Source organism: Urocampus carinirostris, chromosome 2, assembly GCF_059441175.1.
Source record: "Urocampus carinirostris isolate Australia breed hairy pipefish chromosome 2, RoL_Ucar_1.0, whole genome shotgun sequence".
NCBI lineage: Eukaryota > Metazoa > Chordata > Actinopteri > Syngnathiformes > Syngnathidae > Urocampus > Urocampus carinirostris.
Window position 1 is genome coordinate 67,856,258 of NC_142350.1, and position 24,037 is coordinate 67,880,294.

Genomic DNA, 24,037 nt, shown 5'->3' on the forward strand with positions numbered 1-24,037 from the left:
ACCAGACTGATGCTGATATCCAAATCTTAAATTATCATCAATAATGATACCATCCGTACATTAAATTTAAGATTTATTTTCATACCTGTCAAGCTGTAAGTTTTTGCCGTACAAAGTACGTTTATGATGCATTTTAAGACGTGTACGACGTACAGGAAAATCTGTATAGAAAAACCCAAATTTGTCAATGATGGGTACCATCCGGTATACACCGACTATCACGAAACGGCAAATCAATCAGGTCAAACGAGTTTGCCGCGGTAGCCTCTATCTCTGTATCGTTTTTTTTTCGTTGCAAACGAAGTGAGCGTTTGATGCTACTGTGCGCATTCGTCCGCCTCCTCGGATTACATGTGGTAGTTATGTAGTGAAAGGAAGTCCGTTTCTTTTTAGAGAACCGGCTTTTTCGGCTCAACTCATTCAAGAGAGCCGGCTCTCCAACGGCTCACTTGCTTTGATGCATTATATTACGAATGATGATGTTGTAAAAAGAAGTTGAGAAAAAAAGGAAGTATAAAAGGAGAAAATGAAAAAAGGACAGTTTGTGGTTATCCCTTTTTCTCCCCCTTTTGTCCTTTCTTTCATTCTCTCTTCCTATGGCCCTGTCTTTCTCTCTTCCTTTTGTCCTGTCTTCATCTCTTGATCTTTTTCCTCTCTCATTTTTTTCCTCCTATTCCTTCTTTCTTCCTTCCTTTTTTCTTTTTCTCCCCCTTTTGTCCTTTCTCTCTTCCTATGGTCCTGTCTTTCTCTCTTCCTTTTGTTCTGTCTTCATCTCTTGCTCTTTTTCCTCTCTTCTTTTTCATCTTATTCCTTCTTTATTTCTACCTCTCTTAGTTCTTTCTGTTTTTCTCTCTTCTTTTAATTTTTCTTGTTACCTTTTTTCTTCTTTCTTCCTTCCTTCTTTCTTTCTTTCTTTCTTTCTCTCCCCCTTTTGTCCTTTCTTTCATTCTCTCTTACTATGGTCCTGTCTTTCTCTCTTCCTTTTGTCCTGTCTTCATTTCTTGCTCTTTTTGTCTCTTTTTCCCTCTCTTCTTTTTTCTCTTATTCCTTCTTTGTTTCTTTCTCTCTTACTTCTTTCTGTTTTTCTCTCTTCTTTTGATTTTTCTTGCTACCTTTTTTCTTCTCTCTTTCTTCCTTCTTTCTTTCTCTCCCCTTTTGTCCTTTCTTTCATTCTCTCTTTCTATGGTCCTGTCTTTCTCTCTTCCTTTTGTCCTGTCTTCATCTCTTGCTCTTTTCGTCTCTTTTTTCCTCCCTTCTTTTTTTTTTTTACATCTTATTACTTCTTTATTTCTTCCTCTCTTACTTCTTATAAGTATAAAAGGAGAAAATGAAAAAAAGTGATCCTTTTAATCAGTATATTACCAAGAATAATTGAATGCAGAAAATGAATTCATCATTTGAATAAGAAAATCCTACTTAATTCTATTTGCATGTATTTTTTCCTTCTACAGTGAACGTCCAAGCTACTTCATTTTTGAACTTTTAAAAAAATAAACCTCATTCATGTCGAGCAACTCAGGATCTCACAACAAAATGTTCATTAACAATATATATGATATAACGAAACACATGTACAATATAATATGTTAAACTACATAAATGAACACATTTGAAAAAAAAATGGTGTAAGATTATTTTGTATTTTGCAAGGGGAAATATGACAATTTCTAAGAGCATGGAGCCCTGGAGTGCGACAGGTATGTATTTTATGTTCATAGACAATACTTTGAATTTTAGCTTCCTGGCTGAAACTAGTGTCTGGTACCGTAACCCATACCGTAAAATGGGTTTTATCGACTATGCAACTGATACCTAGTCTCGATTCTTGCCGTTCCCCGGTAACCATTGATTCTTGACGACTTTTGACACAACTTCATTACTAAGAAAGATTTTGTTAAGACCATTAAATGGAAACTGGGGCAGGTTGGACTCTTGAATTTCCAGACTGCCCCGGACTCTGATTGGCTCCCTGTCACTATTTGGACCCACGTCTATCTGTCACCGGTTGTCAGTCCGTCTGCAAACCTCAGTTTACTCTAGGCAAGCTTATCGACCCTGACTCACTCCTGTTTTGGCTCCTGTCTTTTTCCTGGCTTAGACCCGTTTTTTGATCTTGACCACGTTTTTGCTCTCCTGTCCCGGCTACTGACCTGTTTTTCCCGACACCGCCATCCCCGGCTTACGACTCGCTTACGACCCGGACCACGTTTTTGCTCTCCTGTCCCGGCTACTGACCTGTTTTTCCCGACATCGCCATCCCTGGCTTATGACTCGCTTACGACCCGGACCACGTTTTTGCTCTCCTGTCCCGGCTACTGACCTGTTTTTCCCGACACCGCTATCCCTGGCTTACGACTCGCTTACGACCACGACCACGTTTTTGCTCTCCTGTCCCAGCTACTGACCTGTTTTTCCCGACACCGCCATCCCTGGCTTACGACTCGCTTACGACCACGACCACGTTTTTGCTCTCCTGTCCCGGCTACTGACCTGTTTTTCCCGACACGGCCATCCCTGGCTTACGACTCGCTTACGACCACGACCAAGTTTTTGTTCTCCTGTCCCGGCTACTGACCTGTTTTTCCCGACACCGCCATCCCCGGCTTACGACTCGCTTACGACCACGACCACGTTTTTGCTCTCCTGTCCCGGCTACTGACCTGTTTTTCCCGACACCGCCATCCCTGGCTTACGACTCGCTTACGACCACGACCACGTTTTTGCTCTCCTGTCCCGGCTACTGACCTTTTTTTTTTGTTTCCTGACACTTCCCACTTCCGAGTATCAGAGCGACCTGCTCCCTGCGACCAGCGATCACCGGATCATGTGTGCAATCCTTTCCCTGCTTCCCAATAAAACTGAGAGAAACATACGCAAGTGGGTCCTGTCTCTGTTCTGGTCCTGACACAAGAACTCTTTTTCCCTGTCTGTCCTCAAAACATCCGACTTTGTGTGATGTTTAAGAAGTCTACTTTTGATATGTGTTATTTGTTTTTCTTCAACTCGCTCGAATAATGAATGAGTGTGCCGTATGGCCTTTGGGCTTTGCGTCATTTCATTATTTGTTGTTTTTCATTTGTTTTGGATTGCTTTTGCCCCTCAACTTTTCCTTCAATTTATTTTTCTCTCCAGGCTTTGTCAATATCACTCTTCTCACCCGCCATCGATTAAAAAGCTCACAAAAACCATCTCACCGCATAAAATATAATAAGGCGCCCTTTAAATAGTAAACCATCTGATACATATTTACAATCTCAGCAGTAACATTTATCCATCTATCTATCTAGACATCTATCTAGACATCTGTCTAGACATCTGTCTAGACATCTGTCCAGACATCTGTCTATCTATCTATCTATCTAGACATCTATCTAAACATCTATCAAACATCTATCTATCTAGACATCTATCTAGACATCTATCTTGACATCTATCTAGACATCTAACTATCTATCTAGATATCTATCCAACATCTATCTATCTAGACATCTATCTAGACATCCATCTATCTAGACATCTATCTAGACATATATCCGTCTAGACATCTATCTAGACATCCATCTATCTAGACATCTATCTATCTAGACATCTATCTATCTAGACATCTATCTATCTAGACATCTAACTATCTAGACATCTATCTAGACATCCATCTAGACATCCATCTATCTAGACATCTACCTATCTAGACATCTATCCATCTATCTAGACATCTATCAAACATCTATATAGCTAGACATCTATCTAGACATCTATCTAGACATCCATCTAGACATCCATCTATCTAGACATCTACCTATCTAGACATCTATCCATCTATCTAGACATCTATCAAACATCTATATAGCTAGACATCTGTCTAGACATCTATCTAGACATCTATCTATCTAGACATCTATCCATCTATCTAGACATCTATCAAACATCTATATAGCTAGACATCTGTCTAGACATCTATCTATCTATCTATCTATCTATCTATCTATCTATCTATCTATCTATCTATCTATCTATCTATCTAGAAATCTATCTAGACATCTATCTATCTATCTAGACATCTAGACATCTATCTATCTAGACATCTATCTATCTATCTATCTAGACATCTAGACATCTATCTAGACATCAATCTAGACATCTATCTATCTAGACAGACATCTATCAAACATCTATCTATATAAACATCTATCTAGACATCTATCTATCTAGACATCTATCTAGACATATATCCGTCTAGACATCTATCTAGACATCTATCTATCTAGACATCTATCTAGACATATATCCGTCTAGACATCTATCTAGACATCCATCTATCTAGACATCTATCTATCTATCTAGACATCTATCTATCTATCTATCTATCTATCTATCTATCTATCTATCTAGACGTCTAGACATCTATCTATCTAGACAGACATCTATCTATATAAACATTTATCTAGACTTCTATCTAGCTAGACTTCTATCTAGACATATATCCGTCTAGACATCTATCTAGACATCTATCTATCTATCTATCTATCTATCTATCTAGACATCTATCTATCTAGACATCTATCTATCTATCTATCTAGCAACACGCTGGCAAAACAGTAAACGGGTCTGTTAAAAAAATATACCGTACTTGTAAAAATCACGGTAAACCGTCCTCATCTTCCTTCTTACAACTGACGCCATCAAGGTCGTCTTCCTCAGTATCGGAAAGACACATATAGACGTCGTCCCACGCTCCCATATTCCAAAACACGCTAGCAACACGCTCGCTCCTTCTTTATCGGACGGCTCGATTGCTTTTAGCTTGAAAGCTACGTCGTGTGCCTTTCTTTTTGCATTTTGCATGATGAGGATATGTCTACGCTAATTAAATTCATGCACAAGCCAAGAAGTTGCAGTCTTCCTCTGCGCATATATTCCACCGGTCTCAATCTTACCTTTTGTACTCGGGCGCCGCTGGCGGCCGTTAGAAAAATGACACAAATTAGCCGCATCACTGAATAAGCCGCATTTGGGAAAAAAGTAGCGGCTTATAGTCCGGAATTTACGGTAATTTCATGTTTTAGTAAAAAAACACAGTGCCCCTCAAAGAGCTTTCCATTGAAAATAGCATCCACACATACCTCTTGTTCCTTCTTCCACAGCGTCCAGCTATATTCTAAAAAGCCTTTCCTCATACTTTGGTTTTATACCCTGTTCCGTTCCCGTCTGCCTGTGGGCGGAATGCACGTGCGAGAGCTTTTTACGACTTTATGCGTGTCTGTGTTTGCCGCGTGGTGGGGAAAATTGCTCACTTCGCTAAAAATGCCATCGATTTTATTTCCCGGTACAGCTCGGTTGCTAAGATCCTGATGTAGAACAGGGGTCTCCAACTCATTTGAACTGGGGGGCCACACGATAGAAGAAACATTCTGTCGGGGGCCGGACGAGTAGATTCAAGAGAAAGAAAAAGAGGGATAAAGAAATAAGAGAAAGAGGGAGGGACAAAGAAAGAAAAAGAGTGAGAGGGAGAGAGCGCGAGAAACAAAAGAGGTAAAAAGTCGTGAGAGAGGGGGAAAAGAAATCCAAAGAGAAATAGAAAGACAGGAGAGAAAAGAGAAAAGAAAGCACAAAGGGTAAGAAGAGATAAAGAGAAAAGAGAGAAAAGAAAAAAAGGAAGTTAGAGCAAAAGAAGTTAAAAAGACACAGAGAGAGAAAGAGACAAAGAGCAACAAAGGAAGAGAAAAAGAGAGAGTAAAAGAGACAGAGACAGAGTGGGAGAAAAGGGGTGGAAAAGAAAGAGAGAGAGAGAGAGAGAGAGAGAGAGAGAGAGAGAGAGAAACAAAAGATAAAAAGTCATGAGAGAGGGGGAAAGAAAGGGTGAGGACAAAATAAATCCAAAGAGAAATAGAAAAGACAGAAGGAGAGAAAAGAGAAAAGAAAGCGCAAAGGGTAGGAAGAGAGAAAGAGAAAAGAGAGAAAAGGAAAAAGGGAAGTTAGAGCAAAAGAGATTAAAAAGACACAGAGAGCGAAAGAGACAAAGAGCAACAAAGGAAGAGAAAAAGAGAGAGTAAAAGAGACAGAGACAGAGTGGGAGAAAAGGTGTGGAAAAGAAAGAGAGAGAGAGAGAGAGAGAGAGAGAGAGAGAGAGAGAGAGAGAGAGAGAGAGAGAGAGAGAGAGAGAGAGAGAGAGAAACAAAAGATATTAAGTCATGAGAGAGGGGAAAAGAAAGGGAGAGGAAGAAAGAAATCCAAAGAGAAACAGAAAGATAGAAGGAGAGAAAAGAGAAAAGAAAGCGCAAAGGGTAGGAAGAGAGAAAGGGAAAAGAGAGAAAAGGAAAAAGGGAAGTTAGAGCAAAAGAGATTAAAAAGACACAGAGAGAGAAAGAGACAAAGAGCAACAAAGGAAGAGAAAAAGAAAGACACAGAGAGTGAAAGAGGCAGAGACAGAGAGTGGGAGAAAAGGGGTGGAAGAGAGAGAGAGAGAGAGAGAGAAACAAAAGAGGTAAAGAAAAGAAAGCGCGAAGGAAGGGTAGGAAGAGAGAAAGAGAAAAGAAAAAAAGGAAGTTAGAGCAAAAGAGGTTAAAAGACACAGAGAGAGAAAGAGACAAAGAGCAACAGAGGAAGAGAAAAATAAATACACAGAGAGTGAAAGTGACAGAGACAGAGTGGGAGAAAAGGGGTGGAAAAGAGAAGGGGAGAGAGAGAAAGGGAGAAATAGCGAGAGAGGGGGAAAGAAAGGGACAGATAGAAATCCAACGGGAATTAGAAAGAGAAAAGGATAGAAGGGGAAAGCAAAAGAGAGAGAGAGGAGAGAAAAGGAAACAAGGAAAAGAGAGAAAAATAAGGTAAAAAGACAGAGAGAGAGAGAGAAAGAGAGAGAGAGAGAGAAAGAAAGAAAAAGAGTGAAAGAGAAAGAGAGTGAGGAAAAAAAGCGAGGAAAAGAGAAAGAGAAACAAATACAAGTCCAGTGTCTTTGTTCGAGGCACCCTCGGTTATCGGTTATCCCGGTTACCGTAAATTCCGGACTATAAGCCGCTACTTTTTCCCCTAAATTTCAACCCTGCGGCTTATATAGTGATGCGGCCAATTGATGTCATTTTTCTAACGGCCGCTAGCGGCGCTCGAGTGCTGCTACCATTAACTGACCTGTCAAAGCTATATTATTATTATTAAAGCTTTGAAAACTCTCTCGGTGTACCGTCTTTGTAAATATGTGTAATCCATGTATAATATGTATTTGCAACTGTATATTTTTGTAATGTATTTATTTTAGAAACTTATTCTGATATGTTTTGCACGGGTGAATGAAAAAGGAGGGGCGGAACAAACGCGGGGTGCCGAGTTTAAGTGGGGACCGCTAAAGGTGAGGGACGGACAAGGAAAGAAGAGGGGGTAAAAAGTTGGTTAAAGAAAAAAGAGGTGCGTGAGTAAATGTGTTCATCCGATATATTTTTCCCACCCTTACCTTTGGGAATATACACTTTTTTCCTTGGATTATTTTCAACGGGACCCGGACTCTGCAGGTTTGCATCAAAGTATTGGTATCATTTTCCGTTCATTTTGCCGGCTGTGATTTTTGGAGTGTGGACTTTAATGAAGGACATTTAGTTTCAATCGCGGGACTTGAAGTCGGGTTTGGGTTCATTTTGTGTTACATGTTTAAATGTGGGCGCATGCGGCTTATATACAGGCGCGGCTTGTGTATGTACAAAATCGGTGTACCTCTTAAAATGTGGTGGGTGCGGCTTATAATCAGGTGCGCTCTATAGTCCAGTATATATCGGGATCAAAACCACAGGCTGAGAGTATACGACTGCAACAACATAACTAAAAAATAAACACAGAATCGCAGTTGAACGAGCGGTCTCCACTGTTATGGAGGGTTATTTCCTTTCAGGCGTAAGAAAGCGATTTAGAGAGCGGCTGGCAAACTGCACGCATGCATTGGATACTCCCCAGCTGCTACTCGTTGCCTGATTGGCTTCCCTCCTATTTAAACTCAGTTCTCTCATTCATTCCGTGTCAGTCCGTCAACGAACCTTTGCACTTGCAAGACTTGTATTCTGACTTTGTCCAGTATCCTGCTTGTGTATCCAGTATCAGGTATCGATCCCGCCTGTCTCGTCCTGTCCGGTATCTTTCTCCAGTCTACAGTATTTGGTATCGATCCCGCCTGTTTCGTCTTGTCTGGTATCTTGCTCCAGTCTCCAGTATCCAGTACCGATCCCGCCTGTCTCGTCCTGTCCGTAATCTTTCTCCAGTCTCCAGTATCTGGTATCGATCTCGTCTGTCTCGTCCTGTTCGGTATCTTGCTTCAGTCTCCAGTATCTAATATCGATCCCGTCTGTCTGGTCCTGTCTGGTATCTTGCTTCAGTCTCCAGTATCTAGGATCAATCCCGCCTGTCTCGTCCTGTCTGGTATCTTCCTCCAGTCTCCAGTATCTGGTATCGATCTCGTCTGTCTCGTCCTGTTCGGTATCTTGCTTCAGTCTCCAGTATCTAATATCGATCCCATCTGTCTGGTCCTGTCTGGTATCTTGCTTCAGTCTCCAGTATCTAGGATCAATCCCGCCTGTCTCGTCCTGTCCGGTATCTTGCTCCAGTCTCCAGTATCTGGTATCGATCCCGCCTGTCTCGTCCTGTCTGGTATCTTCCTCCAGTCTCCAGTATCTGGTATCGATCTCGTCTGTCTCGTCCTGTTCGGTATCTTGCTTCAGTCTCCAGTATCTAGTATCGATCCCGCCTGTCTCGTCCTGTCTGGTATCTTGCTCCAGTCTCCAGTATCTAATATCGAACCCGTCTGTCTGGTCCTGTTCGGTATCTTGCTTCAGTCTCCAGTATCTAGTATCGATCCCATCTGTCTCGTCCTGTCCGCTATCTTGCTCCAGTCTCCAGTACCCGGTATCAATGCCGTCTTGCCCCAGTATCCGGTATCGATCCAGTCTGTCCCGTCCTGTCCAATATCTTGCTCGTGTATTCGGTGTCGATCCCGTCTGTCTTGTCCTGTCCAATATCCTGCTCGTGTAACCATTATCCGGTACCAATGCCGTCCTGTCCTGTCCAGTATCCTGCTCATATAACCAGTATCAGCTATCAATCCCGTCTGTCCCGTCGGTCCGGTATCTTGCTGTTGCATCCAGTATACAGTATCGATCCGGTCGGTCCCGTCCTGTGTGTTATCTTGCTCGTGTATCTAGTATCCATCCTGTCCTGTCCGGTATCCTGCTCGTGTAACCATTATCCGGTATCCATTCCGTCCGTCCTGTCCTGTCCAGTATCCTGCTCGTGTAACCAGTTTCGGGTATAAATCCCGTCTGTCCCGTCGGTCCGGTATCTTGCTGTTGCATCCAGTATACGGTATCGATCCGGTCTGTCCCGTCCTTTGTGTTATCTTACTCGTGTATCTAGTATCTATCCCGTCCTGTCCGGTATCCTGCTCGTGTAACCATTATCCAGTATCAATGCCGTCCGTCCTGTCCTGTCCAGTATCCTGCTCGTGTAACCAGTATCGGCTATCAATCCTGTCTGTCCCGTCGGTCCGGTATCTTGCTGTTGCATCCAGTATACGGTATCGATCCGGTCGGTCCCGTCCTGTGTGTTATCTTGCTCGTGTATCTAGTATCTATCCCGTCCTGTCTGGTATTCTGTTCTCGTTTCTGGTAACGATCCCGTCTGTCCTGTCCGGTTTCGCCGAATCGCTGGCGTTTGTGTACCCGCACATGACTGCCCCGTTCCCGTAAAATAAAGCTTGTGTGAAAACGTCACGCGTCTGGGTCCATTGTCTGTTCGGGTTTTGCCAAAAGGGGTCAGAGGGGGCTACTTTTCGCATTTCACGCGGGATTCTGGTCCACAATATCTGCGATAAACAATGGATTAGAGTAATTTCAATAATATACTATAATAACATACTAATAACATGATCACTCGTCATATTAGAAATACATCGAGTTAGTAGCATTTGCGCTAATCAGTAACAAAAAAAATGAGCTCTCAGTTTCAAAAAGGTTGGTTATCCCGGTCTGGAAAATGAAAATAATTGGATCGTGAAATTTGAACTACTCTCTGTCGGTTTCATTAAAGTTTTATTGTTTTTTTTTTTTCTTCAGTTGATTTGAAGCATCTGAAGTTGCCATGGTAACCTGCATGCTTTGCACAAGGCCCTGGGCTGTATTTGAGCTTTTTTCACTCGACTTCTTTCGGTGTTTTGTATTTCAAGGGACTGAAATTCAAATTGGTAAACTGCTTTTATATAATATGATTATTATGGATTTAAGAGAAAGAGAGAAAGTAAGGGAGAGTAGGAGAAAAAAGGAGAAGGAGAGAAAAAGATAATGAGGGAGAGAGAGACGGGAAAGAGAGAGAGGGAGAAAAATAAAAATAGAAACGGAGACACAGGACAATAGCGAGAGGAAAGGGTGAAAGAGAGAAAGAGAAAGCACAAAAGGGGCAAACAAGGAGAGAGGAGGAGAAAGAAAGAGAAAGAACGTGAGATAGAGAGCGACAAGTGAGAGACAAAGAAAGAAAACAAACAAGAAGAATGAAAGAGAGAGAGAGAGGGAGTGAGAGAGTCAAAGAGTGACAGAAAGAGAAAAGGAGTGAGTGGTAAAAAGAGAAAGAAAAAGAAAGAGGAAGAAAGTGAGAAAAAGAGAGAATAAGACATTTAAAAAATATAGAAAAACGACAGTGAGGTTAAGAAAGAGAGAAAAAGGAGAAACAGAAAGAAGATGGAAAGAAAGAGGCAGTGAGAATGATATTGTAGGGAAAAAAAGGAGAGTGAGAAAGATAAACAGATTGAGAGAGAGAGAAAAAAGAAATAGATGAGAGAGAGAGAGAGAGAGGTAAAAAGAGAAAGAAAAAGAAAGAGGAAGAAAGTGAGAAAAAGAGAGAAAAAATACAGTGAGGGTAAGAAAGAGAGAAAAGGGAGAGACAGAAAGAAAAAGACAGAAAGAGACAGTGAGAAAGAGATTGTAAGAAAAAAAAGGAGAGTGAGAAAGAGAAACAGATTGAGAGAAAGAAAGAAAAAGAAATAGATGCGAGAGAGAGAGAGAGAGAGAGAGCAGAAAAGAGAAATAGATAATGAGTAAGTGAAAGGGAGAGGGGAGAGAAAAAGAGTGAGAGAGAGAGAGAGAGCAGGAAAGAGAATTAGATAATGAATGAGTGAAAGAGAGAGAGGCAGAGAGAAAGAGCAGGTAAGAGAGAGAGAGAGAGACAACATGAAAGAGCGAGAGAGAAAAAGTAACTGAATTACTCTATAATAAAAGTAACTAGTTACCAGGGAAAGCCACTATTGCCAGTAATTTAAAAGAGAGAGAGAAAGAGTGAGAGAGAGGTATATATACATACATAGAGAGAGACAGAAGGAGCAGGAAAGAGAAATAGATAATGAGTGAGTGAAAGAGAGAGAGGGAGAGAGAAAGAGCAGGTAAAACAGAGAGAAAGAGAGAGAGAGAGAGAGAGAGAGCATGAAAGAGCAAGAGAGAAAAAGTAACTGAATTACTATATAGTAAAAGTAACTAGTTACCAGGGAAAGTAACTATTTCCAGTACTTTAAAAGAGAGAAAGAAAGAGTGAGAGAGAAGTATATATATATATATATATATATATATATATATACATAGAGAGAGAGAGAGAGATTGAGAGAGAGAGAGAGAGAGAGAGAGAGTGAGAGAGTGAGAGAGAGAGAGAGAGAGAGCAGGAAAGAGAAATAGATAATGAGTGATTGAAAGAGAGAGAGAGGGAGAGAGAAACAGTGAGAGAGAAAGAGAGAGAGAGAGAAAGAGCAGGGAACAAAAATATATAATGAGTGAGTGAAAGGGAGAGAGGGAGAGAGAAAGAGCACGTAATAGAGAGAGAGCATGAAAGAGCGAGAGAGAAAGAATGAAAGAGAGGTATATATATATATATATATATATATATATATATATATATATATATATATATATATATATATATATACATAGAGAGAGAGAGAAAGAGTTATAGAGATAGAGAGAGAGAAAGAGCAGGAAAAAGAAATAGAAAATTAGTGAGTGAAAGAGAGAGAGGAAGAGAGAATGAGCAGGTAATAGAGAGAGAGAGCATGAAAGAGAGAGAGAGATAGAGAAAAAGAGAGAGAGAAAGAAAGAAAGAGCAGGAAAAAGAAATAGAAAATTAGTGAGTGAAAGAGAGAGAGGAAGAGAGAATGAGCAGGTAATAGAGAGAGAGAGCATGAAAGAGAGAGAGGGATAGAGAAAAAGAGAGAGAGAGAGAAAGAGCAGGAAAAAGAAAAAGAAAATTACTGAGTGAAAGAGATAGGGGAAGAGAGAAAGAGCACGTAATAGAGAGAGAGAGAGCATGAAAGAGAGAGAGAGATAGAGAGAGAGAGAGAGAGAAAAAATACAGCTCCAGTTGCTTCGCAAGAGAAGGTCTGGTTTTTTATTAACTGGTATCGGGCAAACATAAAGGAAATAGCCAGCTTTCCTTTGTGGATTATCGGAAGGAGGAAGTAGTTATTCCTCTAACCTTTAATCCCAAAATGTCTCAAAGGCTGCACGGATTACTATGACACCTGATTCTTCTCGTCACTCTCCTTTTTTTAGGGGAAGCCCATTCACATCCAAATCTTCAACTCCGGGAAAAAGGTCAGTTAGCCTCTTGTCTGTTTCAAGATGGCCTCCGTTGTACTCATCCAGGTTTCTTGGTGTAAATTAAGTCAAGTCATGTTTATTTCTTTGGCCCTCGTTATCAAGGAGTCTCAAAGGGCTGCAGAGACCATAAATTATTGCAAACCACAGACTATTATGACACCATCCCCTGATCTCAAACCTACATGAGGGCAAGGAAAAACTCAAAAACCTCAAGTCATGTTTATTTGTGACGCCCTTAATCGCAAAGAGTCTCAAAGGGCTGCACCAGACCACAGATTATTGCAAACAACAGACTATTATGACACCATCCCCTGATCTAAAACCCAAATAAGGGCAAGGAAAAACTCAAAAACCTCAATTCAAGTCAAGTCATGTTTATTTGTGATGCCCTTAATCACAAAGAGTCTCAAAGGGCTGCACAAACCACAGATTATTGCAAACTACAGACTATTGTGACACCATCCCCTGATCTAAATCCTACATGAGGGCAAAGAAAAACTCAAAAACCTCAATTCAAGTCAAGTCCTGTTTATTTGTTTGGCCCTTAATCACAAAGAGTCTGAAAGGGCTGCAAAGACCACCGATTATTGCAAACCACAGACTATTATGACACCATACCCTGATCTAAAACCTACATGAGGGCAAGGAAAAACTCAAAAACCTCAGGTCAAATCCTGTTTGTGACACCCTTAATCACAAAGAGTCTCAAAAAAAGAGCAAAAAAACCTGGTCGAGATCAGAAAATGGGTCGAAGCCGGGGAAAACGAAAAAGGAGAAGAGAAAACTAGAAAGAAAGAAAGACAAAAAAATGAGAAAAAATAAAGAGGGAAAAATAGAGAAAGAGAGAGAGAAGGGGAGAGAAAAACAAAGACATCAAGAAAAAGAGTGAGATGGCAGGATAAAAAGAAAGGGAGAGACTGAGAAAAAATAGACAAAAAGAGAGAGACAGACATTCAGTGAAGAGAAAGAGACTGAGAAAAAGTGAAAGAGAAAGAGAACTAGAAAGAACTCAAGACAGAAAAATGAGGAAAATAAATCTAGAGAAAAAGAGAAAGAGAGAGAGAAGGGGAGAGAAAAACAAAGAAATCAAGAAAAAGAGTGAGATGGCAAGATAAAAAGAAAGGGAGGGACTGAGAAAAAATAGACAAAAAGAGAGACAGACATTCAGTGAAAAGAAATAGACTGAGAAAAAGAGAAAGAGAAAGAAAACTAAAAAGAAATGAAGACAGAAAAATGAGGAAAAATATATATAGGGAAAAAGAGAAAGAGAGAGAGAGAAGGGGAGAGAAAAACAAAGAAATAAAAAAAAAGAGTGAGATAAAAAGAAAGGGAGAGACTGAGAAAAAATGGACAAAAAGGAAGAGACAGAAGTGCAGTGAAGATCCAAAACAGGAGTGAGTCAGGGTCGAAAACAGGCTTCCAACGTGAAATCTAGGTCATTCATATTCGCTAGAATAAAAGTGTGTTTAAAATCTAGATTCTCTCTCTCTCTCTCTCTCTCTCTCTCTCTCTCTCTCTCTCTCTCTCTCTCTCTCTCTCTCTCTCTCTCTCTCTCTCTCTCTCTCTTTTCCACCCCTTTTCTCCCACTCTGTCTCTGTTACTCTCTCTTTTTCTCTTCCTTTGTTGCTCTTTGTCTCTTTCTCTCTCTATGTCTTTTTAACTTCTTTTGCTCTAACTTCTTTTTTTTCTTTTCTCTCTTTTCTCTTTCTCTCTTTCTACCCTTTGCACTTTCTTTTCTCTTTTCTCTCCTTCTGTCTTTTCTATTTCTCTTTGGATTTCTTTTGTCCTCTCCCTTTCTTTCCCCCTCTCTCATGACGTTTTATCTTTTGTCTCTCTCTCTCTCTCTCTCTCTCTCTCTCTCTCTCTCTCTCTCTCTCTCTCTCTCTCTCTCTCTCTCTCTCTCTCTCTCTCTCTCTCTCTCTCTTTCTTTCTTTTCCACCCCTTTTCTCCCACTCTGTCTTTGTCTATTTTACTCTCTCTTTTTCTCTTCCTTTGTTGCTCTTTGTCTCTTTCTCTCTTTATGTCTTTTTAACTTCTTTTGCTCTAACTTCCTTTTTTTATTTTCTCTCTTCCTACCCTTTGCGCTTTCTTTTCTCTTTTCTCTCCTTCTGTCTTTCTATTTCTCTTTGGATTTCTTTCGTCCTCTCCCTTTCTTTTCCCCCTCTCTCACGACTTTTTATCTTTTGTTTCTCACGCTCTCTCCCTCTCTCTCTTTTCTTTCTTTGTCCCGCCCTCTTTCCTTTTCCCTCCCTCTTTCTCTTATTTCTTTATCTCTTTTTCTTTCTCATGAATCTACTAATGTTTGTTCTATCGTATGGCCCCCAAGTTCAAATGAGTTTGGCACCCCTGGTTTAGAGTGTTCACTTCATTTTGGGGTATTATTTTAGCAGATTTTTTTGTCAAATTTTTGAAAACAATTAGGACAGAGGTGTGAAACAGGCAGGCCGCGGGCCGGATCAAAGCGCTAAGGGGTTAAATCGGGCCCGCGAGACGACGCTCAGAGAAGCGCAAGAGAAGAACGAGCTGCAGGTTGAAATATATCCACTTGATGATGCCGAAGCCAGGTGCCTCCCACACAGGGGCGTAACAGACGCGGGGGATGATGGGAACTGGGGACCAGTAAAGGTGAGTGTTTGTGGACACGGCAGACAATAGTGGATGTATATTTTTCCCACCCTTACCTTTGGAAATATACACTTTTTTTCCTTGGATTACTTTTAACGGGACCCGGACTGTGCAGGTCTGCATCAAATCTTAACTACCGGTATCATTTTCTGTTCATTTTGCCGGTTGTGGTTTATAAACTGTGTACTTTATGTTCAGTTAAAATCGCGGGACTGTAAGTAGGGTTTGGGTTAATTTTATGACGATGTTGCATATTTTGATTTGGGCGCATGCGGCTTATATATAGGTGCGGCTTGTGTAAGTACAAAAGCGACTATCCTCTTAAAATGTGGTGGGTGCGGCTTATAATCAGGTGCGCTCTATAGTCCAGAATTTACGGTACTTGTAGTAATTCAGTTACTAACTCGGTTACTTTTTGGGAAGAAGTGGTAACTCTAACAGCTTAGTCTTTGACGTCCACGACACCGGAGACCACCGATGCAAGGTTTTGCTGGTCTTGCGCAAGAAACTGTGACTCAGCATCAAAAGCAGCACGAGTTCGCAAAAAAATTCTCCCGTTGCTTTTTTTGGCTAGCTCATATCTTTAGCACCATCTCTCAAAAAATTGCAACACTGTGTTTAAAATTTGGGTGTCAAACTCGATTGCAAAGTATGCCAAAACTCAAATCACACTTTTGGCCGACTAGGATGTAAAAGAAACTGAAACTTTAAAAAAAAAATTGGGGGGAATGAAATAAAGACAGGAATATTATTTCAGATTCAACAAATAAATAAACGTTAAATACTTTGCACTCCATAGAAAAGTCTTCTGTCACACCTTTGGCTGACTAGGATGTAAAAGAAACTGAAACTTAAAAAAAAAAAAAAAATTTTTTGAATGAAATAAAGACAGGAATTTTATTCCAGATTCAACAAATAAATAAACGTTAAATATTTTGCACTCCATAGAAATGTCTTCTGTCAAAACTATACAAGTTAAAATATGAAAAAAAAAAATGGAAAATAGAAATTTGATTTGTACTTTTCGGATTTTGGGGGATTTTGTCGATGAAAAACATCTGCTGGATTTTTATATTTTTCTTTAACTCTTTCTGTAGTTTCACCGTATTCCGATGTTTTTACTTTATATTTGGGTAGGGTTACTTGAACTGGATTACTTTCAATGACTTTTGGATGACTCCAATACCAATTATGCTAATAAAAGACAAAAGAAACTAAATAGGAATAAAACGATGACTCACAACACGTGGTAAGCTTTCTCTCCTGGCTTTGATCTCTGGCAAAATTAACATAAAATGCAGGGTTGGGTAGGGTTACTTTAACTGGATTACTTTCAATGACTTTTGGATGACTCCAATACCAAATATGCTAATAAAAGACAAAAGAAAATAAATATGAATAAAACGATGACTCACAACACGTGGTAAGCTTTCTCTCCTGGCTTTGATCTCTTTGATCTCCTGCAAAACTAACATCAAATGCAGGGATGGGTAGGGTTACTTTAACTGGATTACTTTCAATGACTTTTGGATGACTTCAATACCAAATATGCTAAGAAAAGACAAAAGAAAATTAAAAATAATTTGCTCTAGGGACAATTTGGACCGGCCAATCAACCTGACATGCATGTTTTTGGAATGTGGGATGAAACCGGAGGATCCGGAGGAAACCCACGCAAGCACGGGGAGACCATGCAAACTCCGCACAGGAAGGTTGGTCTCTGTATTAGAACCCATGACCTCAGAACTGTGCCGCACTCGCGCTAACCACTGCACCGCCGTGCTGCCCTATAGTAGATGTATATAAAATAATTATACGCTGGGCGGCAGTAGCTCAGGAGGTAGAGCGCTCGTCTTGGGATCAAGGGATCCCAGTTCGAATCCCGGCTCGTCCGTGTGACATGTGGAAGTGTCCTTGGGTAAGACACTGAACCCCTAATACCCCCAATAAGCAGGTAAGCGCCTTACATGGCTGCACGGCCGCTATTGGGAAATGTGGAGCACATTGTAAAGCGCTTTGGGAAGTCATTGACTTGAAAAGCGCTATAGAAATGCAGATCATTTCATTTCATTTCATAGACGTGGTGGGGGACAAAAAACAGGTCGAAGCCGGGAGACAGACAGGAGCATAAACAGGTGGGAGTCAGGGTCGAAAAAGGCTTGCCTAGGGTTCACTGAGGTTTGCAGACGGACTGACAAAAGGGGGCAAATAGGAGTGGATTTAAATAGGGACCTGTTGTCAGTCCGTCTGTGAACCTCGGTTCACGCTAGGCAAGCTTTTCGACCCTGACTCACTCCTGTTCTGGCCCCCGTCTGTCTATTTTAAAAACAAGACACAGAAACCCCAGGGCTGACTCGTTTCGCCTAGAGTTTTTTTTTCAGGCTGGGGGCCGTGAACCCGAGTTGCTCAACCCAAATTTTACCTCGTCATGCAAAAAAATAAACCGAGACGGGCTCAACCGGTCACGGCCTTTCCTGCGCTCCTTAACTCAGGATTAAGCAATCTAGCTAAGAAACCTCGGAGTACAGAACACTGACATTTCATTTCATTCATTAACACAATAGATTATTATCAATTGATGTCAACAAAATATCGAACCATTATTACTCGTTCTCTCCGCATTCCTTTTCGGTGTTCAATTGTTCGCACTTTAAAAACGCAATAGATCCAAAATTGTAGTCAAGAATATATTTTGCAACAGTATACAGCAGGGGGGTCCAACTCATTTTAACTCGGGGGCCACACGATAGAACAAAAATTCTGTCGGGGGCCGGACTAGTAGATCGAAGAGAAAGAAAAAGAGAGATAGAGAAATAAGAGAAAGAGGGAGGGAAAAGGAGAGAGGGCAGGACAAAGAAAGAGAAAGAGAGAGAGGGAGAGAGCGTGAGAAACAAAAGAGATTAAAAAAAAACGTGAAAAAAAAGGGAGACGAAGAAAGAAATCCAAAGAGAAATAGAAAAACAGGAGAGAAAAGAGAAAAGAAAGTACCAAGGGTAGGAAGAGAGAAAGAGAAAAGAGAGAAAATGAAAAAAGGAAGTGAGAGCAAGATAAGTTAAAAAGACAGAGAGAAAGAGACAAAGAGGAACAAAGGAAGAGAAAAAGAGAGAAACAGAGAGTGAAAGAGACAGAGACAGAGAATGGGAGCAAAGGGGTGGAAAAGAAAGAGAGAGAGAGAGAGAGAGACAGAGAGACAGAGAGAGAGCGAGAGAGAGAGAAAGAAATACAAGTACAGCGTCTTTGTTTGAGGCACCTGGCTTTGGCAACCTTAAGTTGACATATTTCAACCTGCAGCTCGTTTTTCTCTTGTGCTTCTCTGAGTGTTGTCTCGCGGGCCTGATCTGGCCCGCGGGCCGCCTGTTTGACACCCGCGGTATACAGTATATATATCTATACATATGTATATACAGTGAAAAAAATAAGTATATTTTGCTATTTATCCCACTTAGAAATCACAAAGGGGTCCGAAATTTTCATCCTCTCCACTGTGAGAGGGATAAACTAAAAAGAAAAATCCAGAAATCACAATGCACGATTTATTTGTGTGATTTATCTGCAAATAACACCTGTTTATTGTCTAGATTCTAGGGGTGTCAAAGAGGCGGCCCGCGGGCCGGATCAGGCCCGGTAAGGGATTGAATCCGGCCCGCAAGACAATGCTGAGGGGAGCACAAGAGAAAAACAAGCTGCAGGTTGAAATATGTCCACTTGATGTTGCCAAAGCCAGCTGCCTGTTTAGGGATCGATTTACCCCTCTCTCTCTCTTTTTCTCTCTCTCTTTCGCTCTCTTCCTCCGTTTTCTCTCACTCTCCATCTCTCGCTTCCACTCTCTGTCTCTCTTTTTCTCTTTATTTGTTCCTTTTTGTCTCTTTCTCTGTGTCTTTTTACCTTATTTTGGTTGGTCTCTTTCTTTCTCTTTTCTTTTCTCTCTCCCTTCTCTCTTTCTCTCTCTTTCTCTTGCTTTCCCTTTCTCTCTTTCTCTGCTTCTCGCTTTCTAATTCTCTGTGGATTTCTTTCTTTCTCTTTAACCCCCTTCTTTCACTTCTCTTTTTATATCTTTTGTTTCTCACATTCTCTCTCTCTCTCTTTTTCTCTCTCCTTTTTCTCTTTCCTTCTCTCTTTCTTTCTCTCTCTCTCTCTCTTTCTCTTCCTCTGTTTTCTCTCACTCTCCATCTCTCTCTTCCACTCTCTGTCTCTCTTTATTTGTTCCTTTTTGGCTCTTTCTCTGTGTTTTTTTTTTTTTTACCTTATTTTGCTCTCTTTCTTTCTCTTTCATTTTCTCTCTTTCTCTCTCTTTCTCTTGCTTTCCCTTTCTCTCTTTCTCTCCTTCTCTTTTCTCTCCTTCTCACTTTCTAATTCTCTGTGAATTTCTTTCTTTCTCTTTAAAATGAGTTTGACACCCCCGGTCTAGAAGATCGACCCTGAAACAAGGCATCTTATTATCGACGTGTTTTGTGAAGGACATATTTTAAGTTCAGTTTCCAATGTCTACTTGACCAGTTGTCCCAGGTTGTGAGGTATAGATTCAATGTATTAAACTCACTTGATATCGTTTACGGCTATTGTTTATATTCAACCGACTCAAACACCGCTCAGGAAATTTGCAATTCTTTGACATACAACTTCTGTTTAAAGTACTGGAAATGAAGTTACTTTTACTATGGAGTATTTCAGTTCATTTTTCTCTCTCTCTCTTAATTGCTCTTTCTCTCTCCCTCACTCTCTTTCACTCACTCATTATCTATTTCCTGCTCTCTCTCTCTCTCTCTCTCTCTCTCTCTCTCTCTCTCTCTACGTATATATATATATATATATACCTCTCTCTCACTCTTTCTTTCTCTCTCTCTCTCATCTATTTCTTTTTCCTTCTTTCTCTCAATTTGTTTCTCTGTCTCACTCTCCTTTTTTTCTTACAATCTCCTTTTCACTGTCTCTTTCTGTCTATCTTTTTCTTTCTGTCTCTCATTTTTCTCTCTTTCTTACCCTCTCTGTTGTTTCTCTATATTTCTTTAAATTTCTCATTCTTTCTTTTCCCCTCTTTTTTTCTTTCTCTTTTTAACACTCACTCTTTTTCTCTCTCTGTCCCACTTTGACTCTCTCTCTCTTTCATTTCTCCTGGTTGTTTTCTTTTTTGTCTCTCACCTTTTGTCACTCTCTATCTTACGTTCTTTCTCTTTCTTTCTCCTCCACCTTTTTTCTCTCTTTCTTACCCTCAATGTTGTTTCTCCATATATTTTTTAAATTTTTTATTCTCTCTTTTTCTCACTTTTTTCTCTTTCTTTCTTTTTAACACTCACTCTTTTTATCTCTCTGTCCCTCTTTGACTCGCTCTCTTCTTCTCTCTCTTTGATTCATCCTGCTTGTTTTCTTTTTTGTCTCTCACTTTTTTTCACTCTCTATCTTTCGTTCTTTCTCTTTCTTTCTCCTCCACCTTTTTTCTCTCTTTCTTACCCTCACTGTTGTTTCTCCGTATTTTTTTAAATTTTTTATTCTCTCTTTTTCTCACTTTCTCTCTCTTTCTTTTTCTTTCTCTTTTTAACACTCACTCTTTTTCTCTCTCTGTCCCTCTTTGACTCTCTCTCTTCTTCTCTCTCTCTTTCATTCCTCCTGGTTGTTTTCTTTTTTGTCTCTCACTTTTTGTTTACTCTCTATCTCACGTTCTTTATCTTTCTTTCTTTCTTCTTCTCCCCTTTTCTCTCTTCCTTACCCTCACTGTTGTTTCTCTATATTTTTTAAAATTTCTTATTCTCTCTTTTTCTCACTTTCTCGCTCTTTATTTTCTTTCTCTTTTTAACCACTCACTCTTTTTGTCTCTCTGTCCCTCTTTGACTCTCTCTCTCTCTCTCTCTCTCTTTCATTCCTCCTGCTTGTTTTCTTTTTTGTCTCTCGCTTTTTGTCACTCTCTATCTCATGTTCTTTCTCTTTTTTTCTCCTCTTTTTTTCTCTCTTTCTTACCCTCACTTTTGTTTCTCCATATTTTTTTAAAATTGTTTATTCTCTCTTTTTCTCACTTTCTCCCTCTTTCTTTTTCTTTCTCTTTTTTACACTCACTCTTTTTCTCTCTCCGTCCCTCTTTGACTCACTCTCTCTTTCATTTCTCCTGCTTGTTTTCTTTTTTTTTCTCACTTTCTCCCTCTTTGTTTTTCCTTTTAAACACTAATAATCTGGAAGAAAAAAGGAGCTCTCTGCACAAATAGGGTGGTTGAAAATGAAAACAATTGAATTTACGTTTTATGGAGCGCTTGTTTTAAAGCCCAGAGATAAGAGACTGCACTTGGACCCGATTTCTCGGAAGTTGCGTATTAAAAACCTACCTGGACGAGCAGTCGGACGCTTCTTTCTCTCGCTCTGCTTCGGAATCGGGGCAATGTGTCACTGTTGACTGAGCTTCCTGACTTATGCGCTCACTCTCCTCCCCCCTTCTGTGTTTTGTGCAAGATGCTCAGGAATGTGGATAGGTTCCAAAACTCGCTTCCTTTCATTTTGCTGAGTCGACGCAGACGAATTAGAGCAGGGGTGTTAAACTCATTTTAACTCGAGGGCCACACCATAGAACAAACATTCTGTCTGGGGCCGGACTACTAGATTAAAGAGAAAGAAAAAGAGATAAAGAAATAAAAGAAAGAGGGAGGGAAAAGGAGAGAGGGTGGGACAAAGAAAGAAAAAGAGAGAGAGGGAGACAGCGTGAGAAACAAAAAATAAAAAGTCGTGTGAGAGGGGGAAAGAAAGGGAGAGGACGAAAGAAATCCAAAGAGAAATAGAAAAGACAGAAGGAGAGAAAAGAGAAAAGAAAGCGCAAAGGGTAGAAAGAGAGAAAGAGAAAAGAGAGAAAAGAAAAAAAGGAAGTTAGAGCAAAAGAAGTTAAAAAGACACAGAGAGAGAAAGAGACAAAGAGCAACAAAGGAAGAGAAAAAGCGAGAGTAAAAGAGACAGAGACAGAGTGGGAGAAAAGAGGTGGAAAAGAAAGAGAGAGAGTGAGAGAGAGAAACAAAAGAATAAGTCATGAGGGAGGGGGAAAGAAAGGGAGAGGACGAAAGAAATCCAAAGAGAAATAGAAAAGACAGAAGGAGAGAAAAGAGAAAAGAAAGTGCAAAGGGTAGAAAGAGAGAAAGAGAAAAGAGAGAAAAGAAAAAAAGGAAGTTAGAGCAAAAGAAGTTAAAAAGACATAGAGAGAGAAAGAGACAAAGAGCAACAAAGGAAGAGAAAAAGCGAAAGTAAAAGAGACAGAGACAGAGTGGGAGAAAAGAGGTGGAAAAGAAAGAGAGAGAGATAGAGAAAAATAAATACAAGTACAGTGTCTTTGTTTGAGGCACCTGGCAACATCAAGTTGACCTATTTCAACCTGCAGCTCGTTTTTCTCTTGCCCTTCTCTCAGCGTTGTCTCGCGAGCCGAATTCAATCCCTTAGCGGGCCTGATCTGGCCCGCGGGCCGCCTGTTTCGCACCTGTGTTTTAAATCGTAACGTTTCCTGTAACATTCAAACAAACGCCTCGCGACTGAGCCACAATCAACGTCACTTTTCGCAGCAAAACAAACGTTATTGTGGAGTTATTTATGGCCGAAGGTGCGCTAGACAAACAAAAGGATAGACGCAAGCATGCAGATAAGCTCAAAACCAGTGTGCCAACACTGGTTTTCGTCACTACAGGAAAAAAAAAAAATGAATCAGAGGCCACGGTGGAAAACACAGTCAAAACAGAACGCCTACCACATTCATGAATCAGCGTGAATGTCAGGACCAGAACGGAGACAGGACCCACTTGCGTAACGTTTCTCTCAGTTTTATTGGGAAGAAGAGAAAGGGTTGCACACACGATCCGGTGATCGCTGTTGTCAGTCCGTCTGCGAACCTCAGTTTACACTAGGCAAGCCTTTTTTTCGACCCTGACTCCAACTTGTTTTTTGCTCCTGTCTGTCTCCTGTTTTTGATCCTGACCACGTCTTCTCTCCCGTCCCGGCTTTCGACCTTTTTTTTCCCCGACCACGTCTACTCTCCTTTTCTTGCTCACGACTTGCTTCCGACCCCCGACTATTTAAACCCACCTCTATCTGTCCCGTGTTGTCAGTCCGTCTGCAAACCTCAGTTTACATTAGACAAGCCTTTTTTTCGACCCTGACTCCAACTCTTTTTTTGCTCCTGTCTGTCACCTGTTTTTGATCCTGACCACGTCTTCTCTCCCGTCCCGGCTTTCGACCTTTTTATGTCCCCGACCACGTCTACTCTCCTTTCCTGGCTCACGACTTGCTTCCGACCCCCGACTATTTAAACCCACCTCTATCTGTCCCCTGTTGTCAGTCCGTCTGCGAACCTCAGTTTACACTAGACAAGCCTTTTTTTCGACCCTGACTCCAACTTGTTTTTTGCTCCTGTCTGTCACCTGTTTTTGATCCTGACCACGTCTTCTCTCCCGTCCCGGCTTTCGACCTTTTTTTTCCCCGACCACGTCTACTCTCCTTTTCTTGCTCACGACTTGCTTCCGACCCCCGACTATTTAAACCCACCTCTATCTGTCCCGTGTTGTCAGTCCGTCTGCAAACCTCAGTTTACATTAGACAAGCCTTTTTTTCGACCCTGACTCCAACTCTTTTTTTGCTCCTGTCTGTCACCTGTTTTTGATCCTGACCACGTCTTCTCTCCCGTCCCGGCTTTCGACCTTTTTATGTCCCCGACCACGTCTACTCTCCTTTCCTGGCTCACGACTTGCTTCCGACCCCCGACTATTTAAACCCACCTCTATCTGTCCCCTGTTGTCAGTCCGTCTGCGAACCTCAGTTTACACTAGACAAGCCTTTTTTTCGACCCTGACTCC

The 24,037-nt window shown here is 40.9% G+C and overlaps 1 protein-coding gene across 1 annotated transcript in view; it reads right to left on the bottom strand.

Annotated features, from left to right (window-relative positions):
• Positions 1-21,616, bottom strand: part of tlr18 (toll-like receptor 18) — a 36,592-nt gene extending 14,976 nt beyond the window's left edge. Inside the window, exon 1 of the mRNA XM_088327584.1 lies at positions 21,542-21,616. The gene's annotated coding sequence lies outside the window, so the exon portion shown is untranslated. The remainder of the gene's footprint in view (positions 1-21,541) is intronic.
• Between the last annotated feature and the right edge of the window lie 2,421 nt (positions 21,617-24,037).